This window comes from Solanum dulcamara, chromosome 4, assembly GCF_947179165.1.
Source record: "Solanum dulcamara chromosome 4, daSolDulc1.2, whole genome shotgun sequence".
NCBI classification, from domain to species: domain Eukaryota; kingdom Viridiplantae; phylum Streptophyta; class Magnoliopsida; order Solanales; family Solanaceae; genus Solanum; species Solanum dulcamara.
Genome location: NC_077240.1, coordinates 19750939 through 19770389, shown reverse-complemented (window position 1 = coordinate 19770389; position 19451 = coordinate 19750939). Strand labels below are relative to the sequence as shown.

General features: G+C 33.3%; 1 non-coding gene across 1 annotated transcript; it reads right to left on the bottom strand.

Moving 5' to 3' along the window:
- Positions 1-2457: 2457 nt before the first annotated feature.
- LOC129888168 (small nucleolar RNA snoR109) lies at positions 2458-2549 on the bottom strand. Its single transcript, XR_008766592.1, has one exon. It is a non-coding gene; the product is annotated as a small nucleolar RNA snoR109 (small nucleolar RNA).
- Positions 2550-19451: the final 16902 nt, after the last annotated feature.

The following is a 19451-nucleotide window of genomic DNA, read 5'->3' as shown; positions in this document are numbered from 1 at the left end:
ACAATTAGTACCTCTTGGCCACACACCCTCACTTCAATAACATTTCCGCCGTTTCATTTTATTTGTCTGATTTTAGCTAGACATGAAATTTTAAAAAGTAAACATGTATTATGTTTTCGTATATTCTACCTATCATTAGTTTAAATTTTAAAAACACAAAATTGAGAGAGTAAATCATTTTTTTTATTCTATATATAGATCAGTCGTTTCTAGCTCTAAAGAATATATTGACCTCGATATATATATTATGTATATTACGCATAAATAATAATGTAATATTATATTGTGTCACAATATGTGAGAATGTCAATTTGTCTCCATAACTGCTTAATATTTCTTGATGAATATTGTGACATATGTAGTGTTTATCATAGTATACCTTATGTTTATCATTTCTTGTTTGAAAATTTGAATACAATGCGAAAATAGTCATGCCTAGCTCATTCTTTTACTTTCTAGTTCTAGGATATATGGGCTAACAACTATGTTGCTTAATTATGTCTTTGTTGAAGGAGTTATTGTTAATTAGGATCAAAAGCTTTGATAATAGACTAAAAATATGGTTTTTTGATGACTACCTATATATGTTACGTTCCAAATATTTATTCTCTTGCGTATGTTTTATCATTTACCCTTAATTACTTCTCCGTATGATGAGAGCCCGTTTGGATTGATTTATAAATTGCTTATAAGCTGCTTTCAGCTTTTTGACAGCTTTTTGAGTGTTTGGTTGGCCAACTTAAAGCCATTTTGTGCTTAAAATAAGCTCAAAAAATAATTGAGTCAGTTTGATTTAGCTTATCTAAAGCAGCTTATAAGCTGAAAATAATTTATAAACTGCTTAAAATAAGTCAAGTCAAACAGGCACTAACACTCTCTCCGTTTCAATTTGTTTGACCTATTTTGATTTGACACGAAGTTTAAAAAAATACAAAAGACTTTTAAATTTCGTGGTCTTAAATTAAAGATACGTTAAATATAACAAAATTACATTAATCTCGTGGTCTTAAATATGTAATGTTGAAATTAAAAATTCTAGAGTTGATAAAAAGGAAAAGGGTCCTTCTTTATAAATGGATTAAAAAAAGTAGGTCAAACAAATGGCAATGAATGGAATATATAACAACTTTAATTTAAAGAATTATCTCTGAATAGTATTAAGGCATTAATCACTTGAATATTCCAAACCCCAATGCAATGTTTCACAAAAATTGTAGAATAAAGAAAAAAGACAGTGGTGTAAGTGGAAATTGATGATAAGCAGTTTCAGTAGAGTAATAGTCAAAAGCAGGCCAGATATGAGGAAACTATCACACACCATACATATATAGAAAGCAATAACGTAAGGTATATGAACGAGCTATGCGATGTTTGACAAAATCTAACAATATATAGCATACAGTATAAGTATATCACTTCAAAATGACCAAGGGTCAATCCTTACTATTGAAGGAACAAGATGAAACCAAACAAGTTTTAGCTTCCCTAGCTCCTAATTTAGGAGAAGAAGCAAGTTAAAATCTTAACTTATTATGTAATTGATAACATTTTAAAATCTTAACTTATTAACTACCAGTATTATATATGTTAAGCAGCAGTTGCAGTGTGAAAAAATAAAATAAAATAAATATGTATAGGTGAGCAAATATTGAATCGATCAATAAATCGAACAGAAAAAAATGTTATTGGGTTATTGCTATTGAGTTATCGGATTAACGAATATTAAATGGTTTTATAAGAGAAAGTATTTAGTTATTGATTTTTTAATATTGGGCTATTGGGTAAACCGATAACGCATTAAGGCATATTTAATTTACTACTTTATAAATATTAAATATTAATATCAATACCTTATTGGTTACTATATTTGTCCTTTAGCCTTCAATTCAGATTATTATCTTAATTTTTTTATTTGTGTTGCACTCATATTGTTCTTTTCATATTAGTTACTACTGAATCTATTTTGTAAAGCCATGTTATGATCTTGTCGCGTCAAATTGTTGAAGAAGTTATATAATTATTTTACGAGCATTTTCTTAGTGGTTAAATCAAAAATCGAAGTGATAAAAAAATATTTAATTGATTTAATTATTGGTTTAGCGTATTTTGAAACAAAAAAGAGATAAATTAAAATGATAATACATAAAATCAAATAGAACCGACCGATGTACGCCCCTCCTCATTAGCATATTTTTCTGTGTCTGGCAGCATATAGAACTTAAATACAAACGACAATAGGTGGCAAGTAGGGCTGCTTATCGGGCGGATTGGATGGATTATTATACTTAACGGTTTGACTTAACAGTTATCGGCTTTTAAAAGTACTTATCCTCTAGCCAACCTATAAGATATCGTTTGGTTCGGTATCAAATTAGCAATTATCGTGCGGTGTATTGATGGTAACAACATGTAAAATTTCTGTCATTTACTTCAACTCCCCTTCTCAACAGGCATGCACAATGTGAGAAGTTAGTTAAACAGATATGTGAACAAATTAACAACAACCTGCCACTTAAACTTTATAGTATATTCATATATAGCTACAGCCATCATGGCAGTCAAGAAGAGTACACACAACTTAACACTCATCTTGATAACATGTAGCTTCAATACTTAGGAAATTCTTGACATGGCAGAAAAGCATCTCACTGAGCTTTGAAGATTGAAGAAAATAAATTGCACTTGAAATAAATACGTTAAGGCCTCTGATCAGCTAAGAGGAGCATTTGACTGGAAGATAAAATAGAACTGATACCAATGATAGAAAATTGAAGGGAGAAAACAGAGGAAATAACTTGTTTAAACTGTATAAATACCTCAATCACCTTCGTGTAAATAGCTAAGAGTATTATTTGAAACTTCAGGAGAAGAAATAAAAAATCAGAGGCAATACTATGTGTAAATGACATAAATACGTCAAACACAATCATGTTAGCTGGACATCAGTGAATGCAGACAAGCAGCCTTGCAAATCATCAATCAATCAACAAATCATTCCTTTTAAGAAATACAAAAAGATAGACAGTAATCACATTTGTTAATTACCATCGATATCACTAGAATCTTACTTTTAAAACAACACCATTATTCGTCTTATTTCTTCCACAAACAATAAACATCAAAATACTGATTCAACACAAACAACTCTGATTTATCGAGAATAAAAACATATTGAGCAATGCAGCGTCCACAGCTTTCTGCTCGTCTTTCTTTTCTTGTGGAAGCACATTCTTCTCCTGCATTCAACAAATGAATACAAATCATATTAAATCAAATAATTCTTAAATGTCCACTCCTGCTTCAAATTAGATAACACAATGCTGAAGAATTTCAACAATGTATGTTAAACAAAGAGAGTACTCACTATTACAAAGGAGTAGCAAGTGCATTAGTTCTCAGTTCTCACCCATATATATTTATACTAAAAGTTAGAACTTTTTTTCAAAAGTAAATCCTCAAACTATCTCTAACCAAGATCATAACAGAACATTATGAAAGTCACCTTGTACTGTATGTCAACTACAGTGGGCGTAGGGTCTTTCCCAGCGCTGGCTAAATCTGAAGAGAAAATTATCATAATGAGTCATGTAATAAGTATAAATCATTTACAACAATAATATACAACAAATATAATAAAAAGTATCATTACCTTGTTCAAGCTGCTTGAGATTATCAAGATCTTCCTCAACACTAACAGATTATTTAATTTTTCACTTTGAAGCCAATCTTGAAGACACACTAGAGCTTGCACTAAATTAGGAGTCAATGAACTCCTAAATGAATCAAGAAGACGTCCTTCCGTACTAAATGCAGATTCAGATGCTACACTTGAAACTGGTACAGCTAATGCATCACGAGCCATCTCAGCAAGAATAGGAAATCTAGCTGAGTTCATTTTTCATCAGTTTAGGATGTTAAATTCTTTACTATCATCCTCAGTTTCTCCACCAAAATATTTATCTAACTCCGTTCTAGCATCCACACCTCCATTCATTGTTTTATAGTTCTTTAGATCTTTTATGAATGATTCTAAAAGTCCTGTACTTTGGGTACTTACTTGACTGCTAGAAAGCCCGGAAGTAGAAGTGTCCAGTGAAGATCAAGGTGAAGATTGAGCAAGCACGCTGCCTTTTGAGTTGGATTTTACATACTCGCTAAATAATGAAGTCATGTACTTCTTTACTTCTGCTTGTATAGATGGCCCTTTTTTCCCAAACATCTTTACAAGTGCATAGCTAACTGATTCAAGCTTGTAACGAGGATCCAAAATGAAAATTATCTTGTTCATTTTTGCTCGATCTCCCTAATACTTATTAAATTTTTCTTACATCTTTTTTGCCATATCGCTTAAACCAGTGTCTTTGATTGCCATCAATTGATTCAAATAAACAACAACCGCATAAATTTTAAGAAAATGAATATTTGACATAACATTACGTGATCCAGATATTTTCAAAGTAAAAAGATAAAATATCTCAAAAAATCTCATAATTTTGTTCACATGAACCCAATCACTACTCAAAAGTTCACCGGCAGTGATTCCAATTTCAACATAAGAATTTTCAAAATTCAGTCGGTGCCTTATTATATTATGCTATCCAGATTTACCAGTCTTCTCTAAATTATCTTCTTAGGATCACAAGTCTTTTCCAACTTCATTTTACCATACTAGTATCGACCTTCTAGTTTTTATTGCCATTAATTCAGCAATAAACTTATTTCTCGAGGTTAGCCACACCCGTGGTTTAGCCAAATCTCATCATTATTGTGGGCACGACCTTTCAAGATATACTACAGCCCTGTATCTTATTCTCTTTTTATTTCTAGAAAAATTTGGATAGAGTTTCCTCTGTATTCTTTACTATCTCAAACCTGCACTCAGGAAGTACCAACAATGTCATACAAGGCCAACATATATATACATCCATATCATATTATATCAATGCCACAATGCCTCATAGGGCCAATATATACATATGTTTATAGCATCTCATATCCCAGTCACACGAGGCTTCCTACATTAAGGCCAAAACAAAAATGACAACTTGTCCCATATAGCCAGCAAAAACTATACTTATCCTTCCCCTATACCTGCGATCGATCAATCCCAGTTCGATCCGGTGACCTAGGAGGTAAAGTATGCTCCTCGTCTCTATCTGGATGCCATTTGCTTGTCTGTCCCTCGTCGTCTTCCTCGCTTGAATCCAAAAGATATTGATAGCTAAGAAATTCTTGGTTCATCAACGACCAAGATAGAAGGGTCGAATATATCATAACACTTACCGTAGGAGTTGGCCTGATATAGTGCTCGGTCATAAGAACAGCTGGCGTGGCTTCCGAAACCACTTCCCTGGTCATTAGATGCTCTGGAGAACCTGTCGTCGGGCCTTCTGAAGGATCGGTTTCTATAACATAATCAGGGTCTTTAGAGGGATCTGTCTCAATCGAATAACTGGGGCTCCGCCTGCTTGGTCCTGGAGCCTGAGGTCCCATGTGTACCTTAGGGGCCTTTGCCGCACCCCTATACTGTCTAGAGCTGGTCTCTTCATTTTCCACCACAGCCTGTACCCACCTACAAGAAAAGAGGTCAGAAACAAGCTTCCTGTAGAGGTATGACCGTACATCTCGTAGTCCGTTAGGGGGGGAATCATCCTAATAGAATAGCTCTATCGCACGATCTAAGACAAGAAGGAAAGATAACATCCTAAATGCCTTGTAGCATCCTATTTATAGATGTGGTGCACAAAACACCGATAAACAAGACTCTACTAGAATGATCTGTAGACATTCCAAGGAAGGACCGCTCTGATACCACTTTTGTCACGACCCAACCCCGTAGGCCGTGACGAGTGCCCGAACTAGACAATCGCATATACCCCTGCTAACTATAAGTAAACATGTCTCCTATTTGAGTCATAGCATACCAACAGGCAAGACAATATATAAGCCAACAAGGCTATCGTAACATATAGGCACAACCTTACACGCATACATATACAACCCACATACATGTCTACAGACCTCTAAGAGAAAGAACAGTAATATAAGGCGAGATAGGGCCCCACCATACCCGTAATCAAATAAATATATACATAGAAGATTTAGTACTAAAACTCGGCTCCGATTCAATAGAGCTTCTTCCAAATTTACTGAGTGGAATCCTAAGCTGGCGGATCCCCAAAGCACGCGCCTGTACTTGCGGGCATGAAATACAGCCCCCCCGGAAAGAGGGGGTCAGTACGACATATGTACTGAGTATGTAAAGTATAAAACATCAAAAAGAGGGCACAACTAATGTAGGGATGTAGGGAAAAGTATAATATTCAACAAACCACTGGACCTGCATCTCATAAACTAAAGTCATACATACTATCATCACATACTATATCTGGCCCGTTCGGGGACCTGGTGTAACAACCACATTACTCTGTTATCATAAGCATCTATGTGCTATTAGTGCTATCTCATATAATGATGCCGAGGAACGTACGACCCGATCCATTTATCATATAGTAATGCCGAGCAACGTTCGGCCCGATCTATATATCATATAGTAATGCCGAGGAACGTTCGGCCCAATCCATATATCATATAGTAATGCCGAAGAACGTTCAGCCCATTCCATATATCATATAGTAATATCGAGGAACGTTCGGCCCGATCCATATATCATATAGTAATACCGAGGAACGTTCGGCCCGATCCATATATCATATAGTAATTATAGCCGGCTCGGGACTTGGTGAAAGATGTATCACAGTATACACTAGTGGAGTAGTGAGTAACCCTATGCAATTTAAACCATCATTGGAGACTTGTTGAACTAATCAAAATGAACGATCACGCAAAAATTAAGACAATAGCCATAACAAGTACCTTTGGAGTGTCCTTATGGTTTGCATTAAAGTAGCCCTTTTGGAGTCATCTACTCGTATCAAGGCATAATAAAATATCTTTGGAAGTCAAGAAAATAGCCATATTAGTGGCCTTGAGAATGGGGCTTCCTTGGGATCACCCATACTTCATCTATTTATTTCATAAAGTTCATATCAAAAAAAGAGATTAACTTTACCTACTTACTACTTCCCAAGGTATAGAAAAAACTTGAGAGGCCATAATTCAATTATTAGAAGGGTTATAGCTTAAAGGAGTGAATAAGAGTCATGCTTTATACCACAACCTAAATTATACCAACTTAGGATGGTTGAACACTTTCAAATGAATCGAGGCAAAAAGACATAAGTTTTAGGAAATTAAAAACGTTAGACATCTTAGTGTACTTAAGAATAAGAGCTTCTTGTAGACTTTGCGCATTCTTCGTCCGTGGCTTTCTATGGGCCATGCCAAAAGAAGAAAGAGAATAAGCTTTACATACCCTCTACTTTCCCTCATAAAATCATTATATACATATGTGCCGTGGAACGTACGACCCGATCCTTAGATAGTAACACATATCATACTTGGCCCATCAAGGGACTCGGTACCATAAACGTTTCATCATAACATCATAACTTACGTCAAGGGCATATCAAGAGAGAAGAAGGGTAGCTCTATTTACTCATACCAAAGACATGCCAAGAGAAGAAAGGGCTTCACATACCTTTTTCGGGATTAATTGAAATTCGGCTTGCCTTGATACCTCCTTAACCTATAGACATGAAAGTAATACTAATATTAATAGCCTTTCACTTTCCAATAGCCCACTCTACAACCAAGTACTAATAGGAGTCATTTCCTTATCAATTACCCCCGACTAGTTTGTTACTAGTTCCGATGCTACCGAAAATCGGGCAGCATTTCCCCTATAACTTCAACATCCCCAAGATTTCAACTCGGCCACAATATCAACAACCATACCAACAACAACAAGTAGCAGCATATTTACAATTAAATCACTTCAACCTTACACAATACAAGCTCCAAACAACTAGCTCCAAACTATGATACAAAAATAGAGTTTCTAGTTTCCATTTTGCAAAACCTTTAGCCATACAAAGCGGGGGTCGTGTGGCTGAAACCAGCAGCTCCACCACCTCCTTTAGAACACTTTTAGGCCCTGCAAAATACCACCACGCGACCAACAGCATCCCCCACATGCACAACGCCTCATTTCGACTATAATTTAACTACGACGACTTCAATTTAGATTGTTTCTTTCGCTGAGCATTTCTACGACGTTCTTACACTTCCAGTAGCATAAAGGATGTGTAATACACCCTATAACAACACCATAAACTTCAAATTGAAAGGAAAGACCTTACCTTTTCCGAAATTGGCCAAAACTCGCCAAAACCCGCCTCGGAAACTCTTCTAACGCGATTAAAACGTCGTGGCTGGTTGCTATCCATTTGGTGCTGCTCCTAGACATGATTTTATACTATTAATACATCCATATCATCGTGGTATACTCTAGATAATTAATTCACAGAACAAAATTGGAGAACTCACCTTTTTTTTCCCTCAAATCCGAGCTCTCTTCTTCTCTCTAGCTAGAGTTTTCTCTCCTTCCTTTCCTCTAGAATTTTCTTGTAGTTTCTTTTTGATAAAGAGAACTTAATGGATAAAGATGACTTAAAAGTCATCAACATATATATATATATATATATATATATATATATATTACCTAATTAATGGGCTAACTTTCCAAAACTTGGGCCTTTTCTTTTGTTGGGCCTCAATATTACTATTATTATTATGGTTTTGAGCCCAACAAAACCATAAGTCTTATTAGTAATTCACAAACTAGTTTCCAAAATTCTTAATTTTGCCCTCGGCCTTCCTTCGTATTTTCATACCATTTTTTCTATGAACATCACACCGATACTAATTAAAATGAATAAAATAATTCACAACCTCATTCCTTGCAAGCCAAAAATATTTTTTTCTCTTTCTGAATCCCCAAAAGTGCGGGATATTATCATTGCTCAGAGGGACATTATCATATCATTGTCAAGAGAGTCATCATTAAATCATTGCCAACAGGGCCATATCATTATATTGTATTGTCGAGAAGGTCATTATCATATCATTGCCGAGAGGGCCATCATCATTATCATATCATTGTCGAGAGGGTCATCATCATTATCATATCATTGCCGAGAGGGCTATTTCATTACATTGCATTGCCGAGAGGGCCATTATCATATCATTTCCAAGAGGGTCATTATCATATCATTGCCGAGAGGGCCATTTCATTACATTGTATTACCCAGAGGGTCGTGCATCATTCAAATCATCCAAGAGGATGACATTTGCATATTTATTTGCCGAGAGGGTCATTTTATTTTCATTGCATTACCAAGATGGTCATGCATCATTCAAATCATTCAAGAGGATGACATTACATATTATTGCCAAGAGGGTCATTCATATTATATTACCGGAAATGATAATATCATTGCCAAGAGGGTCATTTCATTTTCATTGCATTACCAAGAGAGTCATGCATCATTCAAATCATCCAAGAGGATGACATTACATATTATTGCCAAGAGGTTATTCATATTAAATTACCGAAAGTGGTAATATGATTCCCAAGAGGGCCATTTTATTTTCATAGCATTGTCGAGAGGGCCATCATCATTATCATATCATTGCCGAGAGGGCCATTTCATTATATTACATTGTCGAAAGGGATATTTCATAACATTGCATTACCAAAAGGGTCGTGTATCATTCAAATCATCCAAGAAGATGACATTTGTATATTTATTTATCGAGGGGGTCATTTTATTATATTGCATTGCCAAAAGGGTCGTGCATTATTCAAATCATCCAAGAGGATAACATTCGCATAATTATTTGTCGAGAGGGACATTGTATGTTGATCTCGTTGAAGCGAAACATCAACATTTTCCAGCTTTATAAACGCCTGAAGGGCACACATAAGACGCATCAAATATCAGAGAAAATTTGAAGTGTAAATTGCCAATGGATCTTCATTCGTCCTATCGATGGACACACATTTATATTCTATCAATGGAACTTCATTCGTCCTAGCGATGGACAGACAGTTATTTTGCTGAAATATTCTACCGATGGATCACCATCATTCGTCTTACCAATCGACATGCATCATATATTGCCGACGAATCACCTTCATTCATCCTATCGATGGACATGCAACATCATCCTACTAATGAATTATCATTCATCCTATCGATCGATCAACATATCCTACCAATGGATCTTCATTCGTCCTATCGATAAAAACGCATTTATATCCTATAAATGGATCTTCATTCGTCCTACCGATAGACATACAGTTATTTTTCCGAGTATCCTATTAATGGATCACCCTCCTACCAATAGAGCATCATTATCCTACATATGGAGCATTTTTATTCATCTTATCGATGGACATGTATTTATTTTGCCAAGTATCCTATCAATGGATCACCATCCTATCGATAGAGCAGTATTATCCTACCATTGGATCAATGGAGATATTCAACATGCAAAGAGGATGAAAAAAGTGCGAACGACATCAAAGAGGATGCAGCACAACGTGGAATCTTTTCTTAGCAGCGAACTAGGACACAGTACAAAGAGGAATATCAAACTCATAGGACACGAGCTGAGCAACGACTTCCACCACAGTAAATCACATTCCTATCGAAAGACGTGTGGTTATTTCTGGGTCCAGCCATAATCCAAAATCCATACCAACAACTTTTCAGAAAGATGAAGATGGAGTTGATCAAAATTGAATTTGTCAATTTTCTTTGTCAAGGATCTCTTTTATCGATCCTATCCAAAGAAAATGACAGTTGTTGATACTTAATTTTGACCCTCCACAACACAATTAACTACCGAGTTTCTTTGAATTTTGAACATTTTTGAAATAATTGGGTTTTATTAAAACAAAGATATTTTCATATTATTCTTAATTATTTTTATCTTTTTTAAAATTTTAATATAATATACATATTTCTATATAACTATATTTTTTATTACTATTTATGTAGTTATTCGAAAATCATCTCAAAAAGATTTTCTTTTTAACTAAATACAATGTTAGTTAGAGGGAACAAACAGGTGGTATACAGTGTGTATACAACTCGATATACAAAAATAATTTTGTATACACTATATACATTGTATATACAGTCTAAGATTCAGTGTATATATGTGGAATTGTGCTTAAGGTGCAAAAATGCAAATGACCCAACAGCTTAGTCCAGGCGTACAGAAACTAAGTGTCGGGCCATATTTTCATTGTTATTTATTGTTTATTTATATTGATTCAGATTGTAATAATTTATTTCCTTATGTTATTTATGCTTGCTTATATATTAATTTTAATTTATTTTAACTTAATTAGATTCTCCTAAAGATAAACCAATTCATGTTAATTTACTCTTTAAATGATTTTCTACCTTTACTTAGTTATTTGATAAGCTTTTACTTTTTTTATACACATGTATATTATTTTCAATGTTTAAGTTTGATCATTTTTTCTAAAAAAATTATAATTTTAAAGTCTTCGTTTCCTTTTAAATTAATATTTTTAAAAGTTAGTCAAATAATTTTTCAAATCATCGGATAACCGCGCGTTAGCGGCACTTTGAATGTTTAACACCTTCTCAAAGTGGAAATAAAAACCTCGTATTTTTTTCTCTGAATTTTTAAGACTTAAATCTATTAGGGTCTTTTAAATTAAGTTTTCTTAAGTTCTTTAAAAAATTAAGTGGCGACTCTTCTTTTCTAAAATTAATGTTTTCTCTAAAAATTTGAAATTAAATTTAAATCATCTTTTTTTCGACATAACACTACTAAATCCTTTTAAACATATGGAGACATATGTAATTATCTAACATAAATAAAATAACGGAAAATGGTAAAAAAATATTCTTAAATTATGTGAAATGAATAAATATATTCTCAGTTGATAGTTTGGTCCAGATATATTCTTGCTTTCAATAGTTGGTCCAAAAATATCATTATTGTTACTTAATGGGTCAAAATGCCTTTTTCCAAATAAATATACTATTTCTTTTTGATGATTCTTTAAATTAGAAATGTTTGTCCTACTTTAATTTTAAAAACTCTTAAGAAATAAAATTATTTTCTATTTTATTAGAAATTTTTCATCGTTATATAAATGAAAATTAATGACCGGGTTGCTATGATGGTATATAATAATTATTATGAGGGCATTTCGATAGAAATATTACTTTTAATGAACCCTATTCTTGTTTCTTTTTTTCTTTTAAAATCACATTGACTAATATTATGAGTAGGAAATAATTTTTTTTTGTTCTTAATCTCATTTTAACAATTAAAATACAATAATTTCGTGTACCTTTTAAGCTGATAATATATGTCATATATATAAGATCATAGTAACACATTATTAATTTTCATTTAGATAACGATAAAAAAAATTCTAATAAAATAGAAAATATTTTTATTTTCTTAATAATTTTTAGAATGAAAGTAGGAAAAATATTCGAAGAACTATTTTTTTCTTGTTCTCTCGTCTCTTTCTTTTCTCTATTAGATAGAAGGGTGAGAAGATCATGGATTAGAATAGAAGGTTAATAAATAGAAGAACGTCTTGCTTTTTGATGAATTTAGGTATGGTGATGTCTGTCATAGTATTAATCGTATTTCTATAGTTTCTTGCTTTTGATATCTACCCTCATTTATTGTTTGTTGCATTTCGATTATCGCACTATTTTATTATTGTTATTGTTCCTTTTCTGAATGGTTGTGCTCAAGTTCAAGATCTTATGTGTACATAAGAAGCTTATCCTAGTGGTCGTCTTTGCTTCTAATCCATAGTTATTTACTCATTTTCAAAAGTGTGTTTCAACAAGATTTGTAGTCTTACTAAATTAACAGGTAATGGATAACTCATAGTTCGTGGAATAAAGACAACTTATAGTTGTCAATCTCAAGCTACATTTTCCATTTTTACTAACACACGCAAGTGGATCTCTCATGCAATCAAAGTCATTGAATGAACCAAAATTGTGAGCATGATTATACACATTTATGTCAAGAACTAATATGTATAACAAACTTGTCATTCTGATCCGAATTTGACTTTATGAGTCAGTTGGAGCCAACTTTGCAAGTTTGTGTCGTTTGATCTCTAACGGTCTAATTAATTATGGTCTCTAAGCATTTATAATGACCATAAAAAAATAATTGTGACCCGCAATTACGAGCTTCATCCCTAAAAACTAACAAGGACGGAGTTTCGTGGTTGACACTTAAAAGATTCGTAGTACTATACTAGTCCTTAAAATGTTTTTGGGGCCATATTGCTGGTCGCTAAAAAGTTGTTGGCTAAAACTTTTGAACGACCAGTTTTTATTGGTCCTATAGTCTACAAGGACCGCAAATGTTATTTCTTAATTAATATACTTGTGTGGTCAATTCAAACTGCGACCAAACGGGTTTAAAAGGTCAATTCATTCGTAACAATTGATTGACGGCTAAAACATACCAGTAGCCTAAAGCCAAATTCAATTGAAGGCCTAATTTTCATTTTTTTTAATGAAGTCTATTATAATCAATTCATTAATATTTTTGAGACATGGCATTTTAGATTTGTCAAACTTTTAATTACTCTTCTACTCTTATATAAAAAAATTATATTTTCTATCAATAATACTTATATGTCAAAAACATGGCTTTCAATTAGGCCATCTATGGCCCAAACAAGAAGCCCTTATGCAGTAATGGAGGTAGAAATTCGGCAACAAGTGATACGATCAACTACCTCTGACGGTCTCTTTCTGGTTCTATTTGGAAAGCCACAAGGTGATAGGAATTGGTATAATTATTATGATAGTAATTTTTATTTTGTGTATATTATATATCATTGAATATTATTATGTTTTATTATTCATGCAATAGTATGTTTAAGTTTTGATAATTAAATTTTATTTAATTAATAATAATAGGCAAATATTACGATCCGAAGAGCGTTAAGCAAATTTTAGGTGCGAACACACAAACAAATAAATAATCAGTGGTAAGACAGGAAAGCGTTGTCGCCAGTACACTAAATACTAATAAAATAAGATAGTTTTAAATGAGTTTTTAATAAATCAAAAAAAGCGAGTAACAAACATTTTTAGCGCATAAGTTTAACATACTCAATGTCACGACTCCGACCCGCCAGGAACTGGCACCCATAATACTTATTTCAGTGGGAGAACCATTTCTACAGCCCAGCTTATCAACTTAAGAAATAAATATTAAAAACCTTGCAGAAGTAGGAATATAACCAGGAAATAATATTGAGTTTCCTTAAATCATCCAACAATTTTAATAAACATGAAAATACGGAAGTCAACACATCCTAGGAACTGAAAATCGTCCGTACCAAAACTCTAACCAGTGTCCATGTAAGAAAAGGGGAAACACTCTCCAACAGAAGTCAAAATACTAAAATAGTGTCTAAACATTTGAGTCCCGAAAGAAGGACTGAGATTAATGAAAAAGTCCACGACAACATGACAGAATAGCTCATCCTTAAACTTTCAACAAACTTCTAATCTTCCAAGCGAGGTCTCTCCGCAACCGACTGAATATGCCATGTACTCAACAAAAAATCAGAGCAAGAGTACTATCAGTACACAAAAATAATGGTGTACGGATAAGATCACGCGGTTAGCCAATAAGAGAATTATAAACAAGTAAATTCAACACAATAGGCATATACATATACAGAATAAGTCAACTACTTCTCAAAATCACAACTCAATGTCATCCACATTCTATAATTTCACAGAAGGATCATTTCAAGGGACCTACAAACAATCAACTTTGTGTCGGAACGTGACACCCGATCTAAGTATGTGTCGGAATGTGACATTCAATCCAAATAAGTGTCGGAACATGACTATCGATCCAAATTATGTGACGTAACGTGACACCCAATCCCAAGATATCACAATTATAAGAACATTCAATGTTTACAACATTTATACCTCCAAGAACAGGTTCATCACAATAACAGACCAGCAAATGATCATTTCACACATAATCTAGCATGTTCCTTATTTATATACACACATATATATCATGAAGCAATTTAACAAGTATATGAAACACATGCGGAAAACTAGGCTATCACCTACTTCAAATTTAAGCTTTCACAACCTTACAATGCAAAAGTCTTCCCTTTTCGAGTTCGTTCTTCTCGTTCTTGGTCTAGAAAACACTCAATACATATCAAGGATCAATACAATCGCCTAACTATTAGGAAATTTAACACAATTCCACTCCCTAGGTCAAATCCATGATCCTAACCTTACCCTAGGGCTATTTTCCACCATAGATTTTTAGTTCAAACCCTCCTCCAATGATTACCACCCATACTTCTAGTTTCTAAGAATCAAAGTATGAATCTAGGGAGTAAAAACCTTACCTTAAGCGTGGAAATCCATGAAAAAATAATGAAAATCGTCATAGATCGCCTTTTGAGGTTTTAGAAATCCGTGGAAAATCAATGAAAATCGCACTAGACCGTTTCTAATCTTTTTCACGACTTAAGTCGGGGCAGATCCCGCTCTGGCTGGATATGCAGGAACAATGAGCTCAGACTTTGTGCTCCAAGCCCGCCCCCATTTCTCAACATACTCCTTCCAAAGAGCATTAAAATTATATCTTTCACTCCAAATTTGATTACGAGAGTTTTACTCTCTCGAATGCGATTCTGTGAAGCCGTAAATGCTCTATATCGTCGTGGCTATCAACTTATCTAATTAAATTATAGATTCGACCTCAAATCATTCACGTGATCACCCTAGACTTCACCTAACTTAGAATTCATCCAAGTCTGGCCTAGGCTCAATTTTTTTGAAGTTACTACCCCAAGTTTTTTTGCCCGAAATCCTTCCTCATTGGTCTATCCCTAGCGACGGGAACAGATCGTTACACCAAAGTGAGTTCAAGCCATATATAAATCAATAGAACGATCATGCTAGAACTAGGAGACTCGAGCGGTGCCTAATACAATCGCTTCGATTAACAAAATTCCTTATCCGAATTTCTCGTTCACTGACCAATAAAAATAGAGCCAACTTTCTTTTGATTAAGGGTTAAAATAAGATGATTTTAAACACCATAACTCAATTTCAAATAGAGGTTCTAATAGCATAAATAATCCCTTTTTAAAACGTCGATTTAATTAAAAAACTCTTTCAAAACTTCGTTTCTTTTAAGAGCGGAGTGAAAAAAATTAGGAATGTGACAATATCGACATGACCAAGGCTGGAACTCCTATCGCGGACAAGCCCTCTGATAGTTGTGGAGCCCTCATAATGACTTTTCAGAAGATCAACAATTAACCTGAAGCCTTGTGCCAGCCTGTCCCAATCAGCCTTTAATCGAGCGTCAGAATTTAGGCACGTGCTACTAGGTAGCGTTTTCGGTGATAGATGTATAGTCATTTCACATTGGAGTAGCAGTTTGACTTCTTGGCCTATAAAAGTGTCCTCTAAAAAAAATTCAAAAATAACAATAGTTTGAGTCTTGATTATCAAACACAATGAGAGTTTATGAAATTTGTCATGTATCAGTGATACAACAGCTACTGAAATTCGCTTTGTATAAGTGATTCAATAATTTCTGAAATTCACTTCTAACAGTGATAGAACAATTTTTGAAATTCGTTATGTATCGATGATTCAACAGTTTCAAAAATTCACTTTCTTTTAGTGATACAATAATTTGTGTTGCATCAGCGATACAACCTTCCGCTCTGTATTTATTATATTACTAATACAAAACAAAGTGTCATTGATACAGAATGAATTTCAAAAACTCTCGCTTCATTGGGTAATAATTAAAGCTATCACTATATATGTTTGATAATCAAGGCTCAAGCTATCGCTATTTTGAAAATTTTTTCTTTCATTGTCTTTATTATTGGTGACATTATATTTTAGCATATGACTTGACTTATTATATTTTTTTATTTTCTTGAAACCGCCATATAATCATTGTATCTAGACAAGAAACATTTGAAAGTATTAGTTACAATTTTTGTTATGTGAAGACTTTATCGAGAAAAAACTAAAAAAAACATCAAAAATGGAGAAAACCAACTCTTATTGGTTTGATTTGGTTATAGATTTAAAATACCAACATAATTAGTTTGGTTGGTAAAATATAAAAAAACTAAATTTATCCATACCAACGTATGTACGTCCTAATCAAAACTATTCAAGAGTGTCACTACAACAAATAAAGGACTCAGAGGCAATAATATAACTATCACTATAATATATTTAGCCGCAATAATAAATATGGATATTTAACCAAACTCTTTACAAATATCGATAAAGATTTAGCGACTTTGGATACAAAGACATTAACTCAATTGTTGTAGTGTGTATTAATAGACCCTTACCACAAAACATAAAAGGACCAATAGGGAACTCCTAGGGAATGTTTTCAATAAGTGATTGGTTGTCAGTGAATCCAATGCTATATAGGTTGTGTTTCAATTGGCATATGTGTAGAATATTTTGCCATGTTTTCCTGTTGAAAATAGAATTCTATATATAGGGAGAAGGTCCATAACAGTAGTTTAGGAGGTGGGTTTAGGAAAAGGATATTCTTGAAGAAAAAAAGGATTAAAAAGTGCATTTCTCCAATAGAAAAGTGTTAAAAGTTATTTAGGTGATTTTGCAAAATCAAAGTTAAAAAATAATGACATAGATGAGTCTTTTCTCAAATAATAACGATATAAATGAGCCAAACTTTTAATGAATAACATAAATAAATCTTTTCTCAAAATTTAATGATATATTTAAACCTTTTCCGTAATATTTAAATGAGAATAGAAAATTTGGAATTAAAAACCATTGTTTTTTTAATCCTATAAAGAAAAACACACAAATGAGTATCCTATAAAGAGGAAGTTGCGATTGGACAGTCATGGGGTCCACCACGTGAGAGTTCACATCGTTTGGGGATACGACTGACATTTCTAGAAAGCTGTCTGGTTGTTTTGTCATTAGGAATTTATGTTCATATTTTTTAAGCTACAGCACAATTCAACAATGAAGGACTTTTTTGAATGGACAGAAATACCCTTAGCTTTTCTATATAGTAGAAATTCAGCAATGAAGTAAGTGGAAACTTTAGAGTTTGGTTTAAGCATTATTTGTTAGTATTAGCTGTTTAAAGTGGCACTTGCACCTGATATATGCATAGAGTTGAAATATTATATATCTGTTGGATGATTCTTGAAATTGGCAAAACCACATAGCCCTTCCCCAGTGTTGATTAGGCCTAAAAATAAGGAGTGACAGGTAGATTGTATTTGTTGATTACATTTTTTTTGTGAAATTTATCTTCTTCTACTTCTTTATTTTCCCTATATTTTAAAATATTTCCATCTTCTCAAGTACCAAGACATTTACAACACTATTATCATAATTAACATGACGTATGTATTTTTAAGAGTGTTTGAATGGACTTATAATAGGAAGATTGAAATTGAATCGATAACCACACAGTTCCTCACCTAACGCAGCTTACTGCAGCCATCTGAAGTTCAGATTAGGATTTTTCAACTTCAATTCCGTAAGTTTCAAGTTAATTTTAAAGTGGCTAAACTTGTAAAAGTTTATAAAATTGATTAGGTCTTAAGTAGGGTCCTAAATGAGTATTTGTGCACTTCGACCCTTTTGAGAATCTTGAGGCCCATTTAGTAGTAGTGGGCCAAAGGAAGTTGATTGGGCCAGTAAAATCCACACTGAGCCCAGTGATAAATGCTTGGCCAGGAAACATGATGAGAAGTTCGGTGTGATAAATAACATGGAATTTTCACATATAGCCATTCAAAAATATCTTAATTATATTTTATAGCTATAGTTTGTTAATTACAATTCATAGCTATAGTTCTAGAAGCGTTTGTATAATTCTCGTAACATTTGTATACGTTTGTATAATTCGCTATACAATTCGAAGTTTTTCTATAACGTTTATATATTTCACTATACAATTCATGCACAGCGTTTGTATAATTCGCTATACAATTTGTAGTGTTTGTGTATTTCGCTATACATTTTAATTCGCACACAACGTTTGTATTAATCGCATGAATTATACAAAACTCAACTGTATAATCGCGCAAATTATACAAAATTCAAACTGTAATTACAGTTAGATGTTTGCCGCGAGCCATAAATAATTCAAACTATAGCTATATTAACTAATTAACTAGTATATGTTTGTTTATTCACGTTAATTTTCCTAAATAACAACACTTTGTTCCAAAAAGGGTGAAAATCACTTTCACGCCTCAACTTTACTTTTAAAATCAAACTTCCCCCTCAACTTTGAACAATAATCAAACTCCCCCCTTTATCCCATGCATTGTCCATTTTATCCTTGTTATATCAGATTTATTTAATACCTCTTTATATTATATATAATTTATTTATTAACATAAATATTTATAACTTTTTCTTTAAGTT